The sequence below is a fragment of the Mobula birostris genome, chromosome 4 (assembly GCF_030028105.1).
Source record: "Mobula birostris isolate sMobBir1 chromosome 4, sMobBir1.hap1, whole genome shotgun sequence".
In the NCBI taxonomy this organism is placed as follows: domain Eukaryota; kingdom Metazoa; phylum Chordata; class Chondrichthyes; order Myliobatiformes; family Myliobatidae; genus Mobula; species Mobula birostris.
The window spans coordinates 98,001,928-98,015,180 of record NC_092373.1 but is presented as its reverse complement, the minus strand read 5'-3'; the positions used below and the strand labels follow the sequence as shown (position 1 = coordinate 98,015,180).

The 13,253-nt window shown below is 42.2% G+C and overlaps 1 protein-coding gene across 9 annotated transcripts in view; it reads right to left on the bottom strand.

The window, feature by feature from the left end:
• cep63 (centrosomal protein 63) overlaps positions 1–13,253 on the bottom strand; it is a 123,610-nt gene that overhangs the window by 61,136 nt on the left and 49,221 nt on the right. The window lies entirely within an intron of this gene.

Below are 13,253 nucleotides of genomic sequence, written 5' to 3'. Positions count from 1 at the left end.
CGGAGGATTGGAGAGTGGCTCATGTTGTTCTGTTGTTTAAAAAAGGATCGAAAAGTAATCCGGGAAATTATAGGCCGGTAAATTTAACGTCGGTAGTAGGTAAGTTATTGGAGGGAGTACTAAGAGACAGAACCTACAAGCATTTGGATAGACAGGGACTTATTAGGGAGAGTCAACATGGCTTTGTGCGTGGTAGGTCATGTTTGACCAATCTGTTGGAGTTTTTCGAGGAGGTTATCAGGAAACTGGATGAAGGGAAGGCAGTGGATATTGTCTACATGGACTTCAGTAAGGCCTTTGACAAGGTCCCACATGGGAGGTTAGTTAGGAAAATTCAGTCGCTAGGTATACATGGAGAGGTGGTAAATTGGATTAGACATTGGCTCAATGGAAGAAGCCAAAGAGTGCTAGTAGAGAATTGCTTCTCCGAGTGGAGGCCTGTGACTAGTGGTGTTCCACAGGGATCAGATCTGGGTCCATTGTTATTTGTCATCTATATCAATGATCTGGATGATAATGTGGTAAATTGGACCAGCAAATTTGCTGATGATACAAAGATTGGAGGTGTAGTAGACAGTGAGGAAGGTTTTCAGAGCCTGCAGAGGGACTTGGACCAGCTGGAAAAATGGGCTGAAAAATGGCAGATGGAGTTTAATACAGACAAGTGTGAGGTATTGCACGTTGGAAGGACAAACCAAGGTAGAACATACAGGGTTAATGGTAAGGCACTGAGGAGTGCAGTAGAACAGACTGACCTGGGAATACAGATACAAAATTCCCCAAAAGTGGCGTCACAGGTAGATAGGGTCGTAAAGAGAGCTGTTGGTACATTGGCCTTTATTAATCAAAGTATTGAGTATAAGAGCTGGAATGTTATGATGAGGTTGTATAAGGCATTGGTGAGGCCGAATCTGGAGTATTGTGTTCAGTTTTGGTCACCAAATTACAGGAAGGATATAAATAAGGTTGAAAGAGTGCAGAGAAGGTTTACAAGGATGTTGCTGGGACTTGAAAAACTCAGTTACAGAGAAAGGTTGAATAGGTTAGGACTTTATTCCCTGGAGCATAGAAGAATGAGGGGAGTCCTGACGAAGGGTCTCGGCCTGAAACGTCGACTGCACCTCTTCCTACAGATGCTGCTTGGCCTGCTGCGTTCACCAGCAACTTTGATGTGTGTTGCTTAGCAATAACAACAAACCTACTAACCGGTACTTTGGACTCTGAGAGGAAAATAGAGCACATGGAGAAAATCCACGTATTTCCATAGGGAGGATGTAGAGACTCCGTACAGATGCCATCGGAATTGAACTCTGAACTCCAAAGGCCCAAGCTATAACAACGTTGCACTAACTACTACACTACCGTGGAGCCCTATACCATGTTGAAGGCTGACAGCAGACCAGATAGACATTTATAAAATTGTAAAGAGGCAGAGATACGGTAGATAGTTATATTCATTTTCTCCAAGGAAGAAGTGACAAATACAAAAGGACATAGCTTCAAAGTGAGAGAGGATGTGTTCAAGGACAAACGCATTTTTGCTTGCAGAGTGGCAGATACAAGAAAAGTGCTGCCAGATACAATAGTGCCATTTAAAGGGCATATATACAGACACGTGAATATGCATGAAATGATGGGATATGAATTGTGTGCAAACATAATAAATTTGTTTCATTTGGCATCATGATTTGTATAGATATAAGGGGCTGACGGGTCAGTTCTATCACTGAATGTTCTACTTGAGCCTCCAGAACACTCTAAAGACATTTTTGGAGGTTCACTGCCTTGAATGACATTTCCTCTCATCTCAGTCCTCAATGGACTACCTTCAGTCTGAGCCCGTGTTCCTGCTCCTAGATTCCTCAGCCTGGGGAAACATCTTCCATGAATGCAGCCTGCCAAGACTGGATAAGACCATAAGACAAAGGAGCAGAAGTCGGCCATTCAGCCCATCGAGTCTGCTCCGCCATTTTATCATGAGCTGATCCATTCTCCTATTTAGTCCCACTCCCCCGCCTTCTCACCATAACCTTTGATGCCCTGGCTACTCAGATACCTATCAATCTCTGCCTTAAATACACCCAATGACTTGGTCTCCACTGCCAGCCGTGGCAACAAATTCCATAGATTCACCACCCTCTGACTAAAAAAATTTCTTCGCATTTCTGTTCTGAATGGGCGCCCTTCAATCCTTAAGCCATGCCCTCTCGTACTAGACTCCCCCATCATGGGAAACACTCTGTCCATGCCTTTCAACATTCGAAATGTTTCTATAGGGTCTCCCCTCATTCTCCTGAACTCCAAGGAATACAGTCCAAGAGCAGATAAACTTTCCTCATATGTTAACCCTCTCATTCCCGGAATCATTTTAATGAATCTTCTCTGTACCCTCTCCAAAGTCAGCACATCCTTTCTTAAATAAAGAGACCAAAACTGCCCACAGTACTCCAAGTGAGGTCTCACCAGCACCTTATAGAGCCTCAACATCACATCCCTGCTGCTGTACTCTATTCCTCTAGAAATGAATGCCTACATTGCATTCGCCTTCTTCACTACCGACTCAATCTGGAGGTTAACCTTAAGGGTATCCTGTACGAGGACTCCCAAGTCCCGTTGCATCTCAGAACTTTGAATTCTTTCCCCATTTAAATAATACTCCGCCCATTTATTTCTTCTGCCAAAGTGTATAACCATACACTTTCCAACATTGTATTTCATTTGCCACTTCTTTGCCCATTCTTCCAATCTATCCAAGTCTCTCTGCAGACTCTCTGTTTCCTCAGCACTACCGGCCTCCACCTGTCTTCGTATTGTCAGCAAACTTAGCCACAAAGCCCTCTATTCCATAATCCAAATCGTTGATGTACAATGTAAAAAGAAGCGGTCCCAACACAGACCCCTGTGGAACACCACTGGTAACCGGCAGCCAACCAGAATAGGATCCCTTTATTCCCACTCTCTGTTTCCTGCCAATCAGCCAACGCTCTATCCATGTATGTAACTTTCCCATAATTCCATGGACCCTTATCTTGTTAAGTAGCCTCATGTGTGGCACCTTGTCAAAGGCCTTCTGAAAATCCAAATATACAACATCCACTGCATCTCCCTTGTCTAGCCTACTGGTAATTTCCTCAAAAAATTGTAATAGGTTTGTCAGGCAGGATTTTCCTTTAAGGAATCCATGCTGAGTTCTGCTTATCTTGTCATATGCCCCCAAGTACTCCGTAACCTCATCCTTGACAATCGACTCCAACAACTTTCCAACCACCAATGTCAAGCTAACAGGTCTATAATTTCCTTTTTGCTTCCTTGCCCCCTTCTTAAAGACCTTTAACAATTTTCCAAATTTTGACTGGATCTTCACTCATTCTACTAAGCACCACAGAATGTATTCCCAGTCAACTCAGTCTATCACGTGGCAAACCTGCCATCTCTGAAAACAGGCAAGTGCATAAAACAGATTCTTAAAGTAATCAAGTGGTCAAAGAGGATGCATTAAAATGTAATGAAATGCCGAATATATTACAAAGGAGACTAATTATTTTCTAATTATTCCACTATATGTGATAATATAAATTTAAAGTGGTGATAACTGAATTAACGATGAAAGTAACAAGAATTATAAAACCAACTAAAAGTGAATCTTCACATAATATCAAGACAGAGTCCAGCAAATACAATTTAAACCATGCTTAATTTTTCACATGCTTTTACTGAATAAGGTGGAAAAACACAAAATGCTCTTAGGTACAATATGCTTGTCATCTTTGTCTCTCACTTTCTTTTGATCAGTTTTGTCACTCGCTCATTCAAAGACATTTCATGTCTCACTGATGCAAAATATCCAGTCTCTTGACAAGCAGCTGGCAAGAACTTATGTGGAAACAAGTTGGCCTCAGTTAAGATCCAAATTGTTGCACAAAGTTATACAGGTGACTATAATGGTTTGTTGAAATAGACTGGGTACAACTGGCACCCAAGCCACAACTCAGCACAATCAGCTCTTTGATCCCATTCCACTATTTATTTCAGCTCCATTTCCTTGCCTTTTTTTGTAAATCCTTACCTAAACAAAAATCTATTCTTGATACTGCATTTTAAAATGCACCATTACCACTATCACTTACTCTCCTCCCTAAACACTACCATCACTCCACCTCCAAGGTGAAGGGAGAAAATTAAGAAAAAAATGTTTACCTTAGAGTAACTTGAACTTTCATGAGATATACCAGGTAGCATAGTAGTGTTGCAGCAACAACCTTGCACTCATTGTCAGCAAGACCAAAGAGCTGATTGTGGACTTCAGTAAGGGTAAGATGAGGGAAAGCAAACTAATCCTCATAGGGGGATCAGAATTGAAGAGAGTGAACAATTTCAAGTTCCTGGGTGTCAATATCCCTGAGGACCTAACCTAGATGCAACATATGGATGCACCTATTAAGAAGGCAAGACAGCAGCTGTATTTCATTTGGAGTTTAAGGAGATTTGGTTTGTCAACTAAAGCACTTGAAAACTTCTATAAATGTACCGTGGAGAGCATTCTAGCTGGCTGTATCATCATCTGGTGTAGGAGGTGCTACTGCACAAGATCAAAATAAGTTGCAGAAATATGTAAAATTAATCAGCTCATGGGTACCACGCTCTGTAGTTTTCAAGACATTTTAAAGGAGTGGTGCCTCAGGGAGGCGACATCCATCAATAAGGATCCCCACCACCAAGGACATTCTTGACAGTAACAGTGTAAAGAGGGCATGAGGTACAGAAGCCTGAAGGCACAATTCAGCAATTCAGGAATAGCTTCTTCCACTCTTTTATCTCCAGTAACATTCACAGCCTTTCTCACTGCATCGTGCAACCACAGGAAATATAACTTCAACATGTTTCCTTTTCTCTTCCCACCATTTAGGGTACCAAACACACCTTCCAGATGAAGCATCATTTCAAATTTCCATTTAAGCATACACTCTTCAATGATCATGACATCGTTTCCTTGATACTGAAGGAACCAAAAAAAGTGGGTAATCACTTCCTTAAACACTTTCACTTAATATGCATGAGTACCTGCTCTTCCATCAACCAATCACTTTAATTCTCCATCCCATTTTGATTCTGATCTCTCCATCTCTGGCTTCATCCACACTTCTTAAAGAAGCCCAATGTTAGCGTTTCTACTGCCATGCTGTCAATATATCATTTTAGCAATTTCTGCAAAAGCAGTGTCCTGCTGGTAGAATGTTTTCACTTCAGCTAGAGATATGAAGCCCTGCTGCTCAACTTAAGAATAATGCGTCAACTAATCAGGATGGCGGAATTGGAAGAAAGGTCTAGGGAGTGGGGCAGGGAGAGATTTGTGACAGGCAGTAGTCTGGTTTGGGGTCTTTTTGGCAGGAGTTGCGGAGAGGACAGGAGGTTAGATGGCTGAGAATGCTGTGGGAAGGAGCGTCTCCAGTGCACGAAGTGCTTTGTGCAGATGAATGGCTCCAAGGCGGATGGGGCAACACTCCCAAGAGAGAGCCTGTTTGTTCAAGATGGATTTTGAGTGAAGTTCGGACTGTGGTGCATGCTTTCACGCAGATCGTGGGTCCAGCACATGAGTAAGAAGACAGTTCCAGGATGAGCTCCAACTTTATGTGCACATTAGCACTGGTTTAATGTAATGGGCCCTTTTATTATTTTTTTTCTTTTCTCTTTCCTACTAACTAGTTCTGGATACCCCCACCATGAGAAACATCCTCTCCACATCCACCTAAACTAGTCCTTTCAACATTCAGTAGGTTTCAATGAGATCCCCTTGCATTCTTCTAAATTCCAGAGAGTACAGGCCTAAAGCTGCCAAATGCTCCTCATGTGTTAACCCTTTCATTCCCAGAATCATCCCCATGAACCTCCTCTGGACTCTCTCCAATGACAACACATCCTATCTGAGATATGGAGTCCAAAACTGTTGACAACACTCTAAATGCGGCCTGACTAGTGTTTTATTCAGCTTCAGCATTATCTCCTTGCTTTTATATTCTAGTCCCCTTGAAATAAATGCCAACATTGCATTTGCCTTCTCTACCACAGACTCAGCCTGTAAATTAATCTTCAGGGAGTCTTGCACGAGGGCTCCCAAGTTCCTCTGCAAATCTGATGTTTGAACCTTCTCCCCATTTAGATAATAGTCTGCACTATTATTCCTTTACCAAAATGCATCATACATTTTCCAACACTATATTCCATCTGCCACTTTTTTGCTCATTCTTCAATATTTGTCTGTCCTGCTGCAATTGCATTGCTTCCTCAGCACTACCACCCCTTCACCTATCTTTGTATCATCTACACACTTTGCCACAAAGCCATCAATTCCAATATCCAAATCATTGACAAACAATGTGAAAAGTCGTGGTCCCAATACTGATCTCTGCTGAACACCACTGAAAGCCAACCAGATGGGCCCCCTTTATTTCCACTCACTGCCTCCTGCCTGTCAACCACTCCTCTATCCATGCCAGAATACTTCCAGTAATGCCATACGATTTTATCTTGTTAAGCAGCCTCATGTGTGGCACCTTATCATATGCCTTCTGAAAATCCCAAGTAAATTACACTCACTGCCTCTCCTTTGTCCACCCTGCTTGTTACTTCCCAGAAGAATTCTAACAGATTTGTCAGGAAAGATATCCCTTTGCAGAAACCCTGCTGACTTTGACTGGCCTATAATTTCCTTTCTTGTACCTTCCTTTCTTATTAAAGAGTGGAATGACATTTGCAATCTTCCAGTCCTCTAGGACCATGCCAGAATGAAGTGATTCCTGAAAGATTAAGACCAATGCATCCACTATCTCTTCAGCAACCTCTTTCAGGACTCTGGGATGTAGTCCATCTGGTCCAGGTGACTTATCCATCTTAAGTCCTTTTTGAGTTTGCCTTTTTTTTCCATTAAGTGCAATCGTGAACAATAGCCAGATCAGAAATCCTGATCAAATCAACTAGTTCCCATCAAGTTGACTCATAACGGATCGTGTTTGCTGTGGAACAGCTTGATCAAGGATGGGGTGATCACCACTGATGGACAAATTATAACTCCACTACCCCATAATACCCCATAAAGTGCCTTGCACTTTTTCCCTTGTAATAGCACTCACTCCTACTCCCTGACAGTCACTGACCTCTGGCACCCTGCTAGTGTCTTTCACAGTGAAGACTAATGCAAATTACAGTCTGTCATTTCTTTGTCCCCCATTACTACCTCACCAGCATCATTTAACAGTGATCCAATATCAACTCTTACCTCCTCTTTACTCTCTATATATCTGAAAAAACTTTTAGTATCCTGCTTTAAGTTATTGGCTAATTTGCCCTCACATTTCATTTTTTCCCCTTCTTATAGTTTCTTAGTTGCCTTTTGTTAGATTTTAAAAGCTTCCCAATCATCCACCTTCCCATTCACTTTTGCTACCTTATATGCCCTATGTAGTCCCTAACTTCCCTTGTCAGCCACGGTTGGCTACCCTTGTCCTTTGAGAACTTTTTCTGTAGGAGATAGCTATCCTCTGCCTTGTGAACTATTCCCAGAAACTTCAGCCATCTCTGCTCTGCCATCATCCCCCGCCAGTATCCTCCTCCAATCTACTTGGGCAAGCTCCTCTCTCATGTCCCTGTAATTCCCTTTATTCCATTCCAATTCAGATACATGTGACTTTTGCTTCTCTCTCTCTCAAATTGCAGTACGAATTCAATCATTTTATGATCACTGCCTCCTAAGGGTTCCTTTACATTAAGCTCCCTAATAAGATCTGGGTTATTACCGAACACCCAATCTAAGATAGACTGTCACCAAGTAGGCTCAAGCACATTGCTCTAAAAAAACCATCTCGTAGGCAAGCTGCTCTAAAAAGCCCCTCAACACCTATTCTCATGCCTTCTCCCTGTATTCTTAGATGTCCTTACTAATCCAGAATCAATCAACCTCTGCCTTAGCTATAACATAGTTAAAGTGGTCTCCAACGCAAACCTTCAACTGTCGGAGGCAGAACGCTCTGTCCTCAATAAGGGCCTCACCTTTGTCCCCCTTCGCCCACACCTCAGCGAGTTCCGTGTTCGCCACGATGCGGAACTCTTCTTCCGCCATCTCCGTCTCCGAGCCTACTTCTTCGGCAAGGACTCTTCCACGCCCACCGATGACCCCTTCTCCCGTCTTCAACCCTCCTCTTCTTCATGGGCACCCCGCTCTGGTCTTCTGCCTGTTCTGGATCTCTTTATTGCCAACTGCCGACGGGACATCAACCGTCTTGACTTCACCGCACCTTGTTCCCATTTTTAGTACTAGTCCTGACGAAGGGTCTCGGTCTGAAATGTCGACTGTACCTCTTCCTAGAGATGTTGCCTGGCCTGCTGCATTCACCAGCAACTTTGATGTGTGTTGCTAAAGTGGTCTCCATGTGATTTGGCTTCCACAACTGCCTGTGGCAACGAACCCCAGATTCACCACACCCTGGCTAAAAAAATTCCTCCTCATCTCTATTCTAAAGGGATGTCCTTGTATTCTGAGATTGTGCCCTCAGGTTTTAGATTCCCCCACTACAGGAAATATCCTCTGCATGCCCACTTTGTCTTGAAGCTTTAATATTTGATAGGTTTCAATAAGAACTTTTAAATGAGACAAAATCTTCTAAACTGCAGTGAGTACAGGTCCAGAGCGATCTAATGCTCCTCATACATTCTCCCTTTCATTCACAGGATCATTCTTGTCAACTTCCTCCAGGCCCTCTCCAATGTCAGCACACAATTTCTCAGATAAGGGACTCAAAATTGTTCACAATACTCCAAGTCTAATCTGATCAATGCCTTGTAGAATCTCAGCATTACATCCCTTTATATTCTAGTCCTCTTAAAATGAATGCTAACATCAGATTTGCCTTCCTTACTTCTGACTCAACCTACAAGTTAACCAATAGGGAATCCTGCAGGAGGACTCCCAAGTCCCTTTATACCTCATTTTTTTTAATTTGTTCTCCATTTAGAAAACAGTCCTTATTCTTTCTACCAAAGTGTATGACCATACACTTCCTTACACTGTCTTCTACCTACCACTTCTAATCTGTCTTATCCTGCTGAAGATTCCCTGCTTCCTTAACACTACCTGCCCGTCCACCTATTTGTGTATCATCTGCATACCTGACCATAATTGACATATAGCTTGAATAGAAGCACTATCAACACCGACCACTATGGAACACCACCAGTCACTGGCAGCCAACTAGAAAAGGTCCCTTCTATTTCCACTCTTTGCCTCCTACCAGTCAGCCAATCTTCTTTCCATGCTATTATCTTTCCTGTAATACCATGGGCTCTTATCTTGCAAGGTGGATAAGACCCCAGGACCTGATGGGATATGCCCCAGGTTATCGAGAGGCAAAAGGGAAGAGATTGCTGGGGCTTTGACCAATATTTTCATGTCCTCTCTAGCCACAGGCCTGGAGGACAGCTGAATAACTACTGTTGATCAAGAAGGGAACAAGGGATAATACTGTAAACTATAGACCGGTGAGTCTCACGTCAATGGTTGTAAAGTTACAAGAGATAGGATTTATGAGTACTTGGAAAACCATGGCCTTATAAGGGAGAGCCATCACAGTTTTATACTGGGCAAATCACATCGAGTTTTTTAATGAGGTGACGAGGGTGACTGATGAACGTAGAGATGTGGATGTCGTCTACATGTATTTTACTAAGGCATTTGACAAAGTCCCTCATGGGAGGCTCATCAAGAAGATTAAGATACATGGGAGTCAATGGTGAATTAGCCATTTGGACTCAGAATTGGTTTGCCCCTAGAAGATAAAGGGTAGTGGTCAAAGAGGCTTATTCTAGCTCAGGGGTTCAGAACCTGGGGCTCACGTACCTGTTGCTTAATGATATTGGTCCATGGCATAAAAAAAGTTTGGGAACCCCTGTCCTAGCCGAGGTTTGTCATTAGTGCTGTCCTGCAATGGTGATCTGAACTGGGACCACTGCCATTTGTGATGTAAATAAATGACCTGGATGAAAATATAGATGGGCGGGTTAGCAAGTCTGCAGATGATACGAAGATTGGTGGTATTGTGGATAGCAGAGAAGTCTGGCAAAGAATACAATGGGATATTGATCAAATGTAAATATGGGCAGAGAACCAGGAGATGGAGTTTAACCTGGCCAAATGTGGAAAGTCAAATGCAAAGAGACAGTTAAAGGAAAGATCATTAACAGTGTTGATGATCAGAGGGATCTTGGGTTCCAAGTTCATTGCTCCTTGTAAGTAGCTACACAGGTTGATAGGGTGGTTAAGGCGGCATATGGTATGCTTGCCTTTTTTGAGTTCAAAAGTCAGGAATTTATGTTGCAGCTTTATAAAGTTCTAGTTAGGCTGCATCTGGCTACATCACCATCTGATATGGGGTGGGCTGGGGGTTGGGGGCACCGCACAGGATCGAAAGAAGCTGCAGAAAGTTATGAACTCAGTCAGCTCATGAACTCATGGGCACTAGGACATCTTCAAGGAGCAATGAATACTTCAAAAAGGCGTCATTTATCATAAGTGCCCCCATCATCCAGATCATGCTCTCTTCTCATTGCTACCACCAGGGACGAGATAGTGAAGGCAGATATTCAATGACTCAGGAACAGCTTTTGCCCTTCTGCCATCAGATTTGTGAATGGACATTGAACCCTTGAACACCATTTAACATATGTAAAACATAACTATTTAACGTATGTGTATGATATATGCCAGTAATATTAAAGCTGATTCTGATTTGGAGTATTATGTAGGTCTGGTTGTCCCATTATAGGAAGGCTTTCGAGGCTTTGGGGAGGGTTCAGAAGAGGATTAGCAGAATGTTGGTTGGATTAAAGGGAATATGGACAAACTTGGGTTGTTTTCTCTGAAGCGCTGGAGGCTGACAGGAGAACTGACAGAGGTTTATAAGATTATGTGATGCATAGATAGAGTAGACAGACAATATCTTTTTCTGAGAAGTTGAAATATCTAATGCTGGAGGGCATGCATTTAAGGTGCGAGGGGTAGTTTCAAAGGAGTTGTGAAGGGCATTTTTTGTGTATATATACACACACACACACAGAGTGGTGGGTGCCTGGGACATGCTGCCTGGGGTGGTGGTAGACGCAGAACATTAAGAGATTTTTAAAACATATTTCCATAGGCACAAGAAGGAGAGGAAAATGGAAGGATATATCCATTGTGTAGGCAGAGAGATTGGTTGAGTTAGCCATTTAATTACTAATTTAATTGGTTTGGCACAACATTGTGGGCCAAAGGGCCTGTTCCTGTGCTGTACTGTTCCCTGTTCCAGGCCATGGGTGATCCGTATGTGAAGAACAGGCTACAACTGAATTAAACAGGTGACCACTATCCCTGAAGGTAAGTTTGCTAATGATACTTGGGAGGGTTTAAACCCATGAGTAGGACTCAGAATGACAGTGCAGCAGGTGGGGAAGCCACCCAGTTGGAAAAAAACAGGCAAGTCCAGTGAGAAGAGCAGAATCAGAAGAAGCATGAGAGGCTTAACTACATTTATTTTAATGTAAGGAACTTCATAGCAAGGTGGATGAGAGGCAGGTGTGGTTCAACATGAAACAGAATTGATGTCCAGGTTGGACTTTTCATCAGCTTTTCCAAGTGATTGAAATGTAGTTAGAGAGAAGTTGATCATGAGCAATATACAAGGACAGTTTTTTATCATTCTATCTGCAATTGTGTAGGACCTCAAGTGAACTCAGTGAATAAGTGTGCAATTAAGGTTTCCTCATCTGAGGAAGACTTTTTTGCTGCAAAGGAAATGCAAGAAAGGCTCACCAGACTGATCCCTGGGGTGGCACTACTGACATGAGGCAAGGTTAAGACATTTGGTTGTTATTATAAATGCCAGAGGTTAGAAGACTGAGAGGAGACCTCACTATAAATTAAAACTCTAATAGCCTGGGTAAATTAGATACAGGAAGAATGTTGACAATGGTGAAAGACGACCAGAAATGGAGGTTGCAGCCTAAGGTAGACTATGTCATCTGGCATTAAAGAGACAAGAAATTGTTCACCTTGAGTAGTGAACTTGAACAACAGAAGGTAAAAAATATATTAAAGGAATTAGCCTCTATTCTAATAGCTACAGAGATTGTAGGAGCCATGTATCAATTTATTGTCTGTCTGGATTGTATTTGTGTTACGCATCCTCACTCTGGGTTAAGGTCATTTGTCGTGTGGGTTTGTCACATGGATTTGGGTGGCGGTAGATATAAATGAATATAATCACCTGTTTGGCAGCATAGAGGGGGTGAGTAAGAAGCACATATTTTTAATTGACTACGTCTTTGTTTGCATTTGATCCAATTACACTTGTCTTGCTGATTTTTTAATTATGGAAGTCAAATGATTTTATAGTTGGTTTGTAATAAAGGATTAAACATCCTTTCTCCACTTGGAATTCAGTTGGTTGGAAGCGCACCAGACAGTGCGATATTCCCTCACTTAGCCTCTCACTGACTCTTAATTTGTTTTCAAGTAGTTGCTATATTTTGTAAACAAAAAATAATTTTAAACCAAACACCAATTTATGGCAAAGCTATCAGCACAGACTACGTTGCACAACGTGTCATGTTCTGGATGAAGAGGATTCTTCAGACATGTTGGTGGAAAAAGAATTCCAACACAAAGAAATGCAAAGAAAGGCCAGCTGGATATCTGAGAAAACTACCATCTCAACACTGAGAAGTGCTGCCTGTCCATTGAAGACCACTGCTTGATCATGTGGTGTTTGCCTGATGGTCCGTCACTCTTTTATTGAAGTGCTCCAAGCCCTGGTTCATTCTGTGGTTTGCAAAGTTCATGAGTGCTGAAATCCCGGTTGCTGACATTTGAAATGAGTGCTGTTTGCTTGGTCTGACTGATGCACTGTTGATGCTTGAATAGTTTGTTGCCTGTGTTGATTGAACAGAATATCATCGATACGTTTTTGCTGTGGGTCAGCAAAAAATTAGTTGTAAATTATGCAATACAGAGAAAGCAACATGAGTGAATCAAAGGATGGGACTGACATCAGTGGTTCTGAAATGGAGGCTGGCAAGAGAGAAGTTTAATTTACTACCAAAGCTTTGGTGAATAAAATTGAAAGTCTTCAAAAGCAGTACAAAACAAGCAAGAACAGAATTAATGATTTAGTACCATTAATTAAAGATCTTAGTGAAAATAAAGAAAATGCCTCACAGGTGCAATCTCA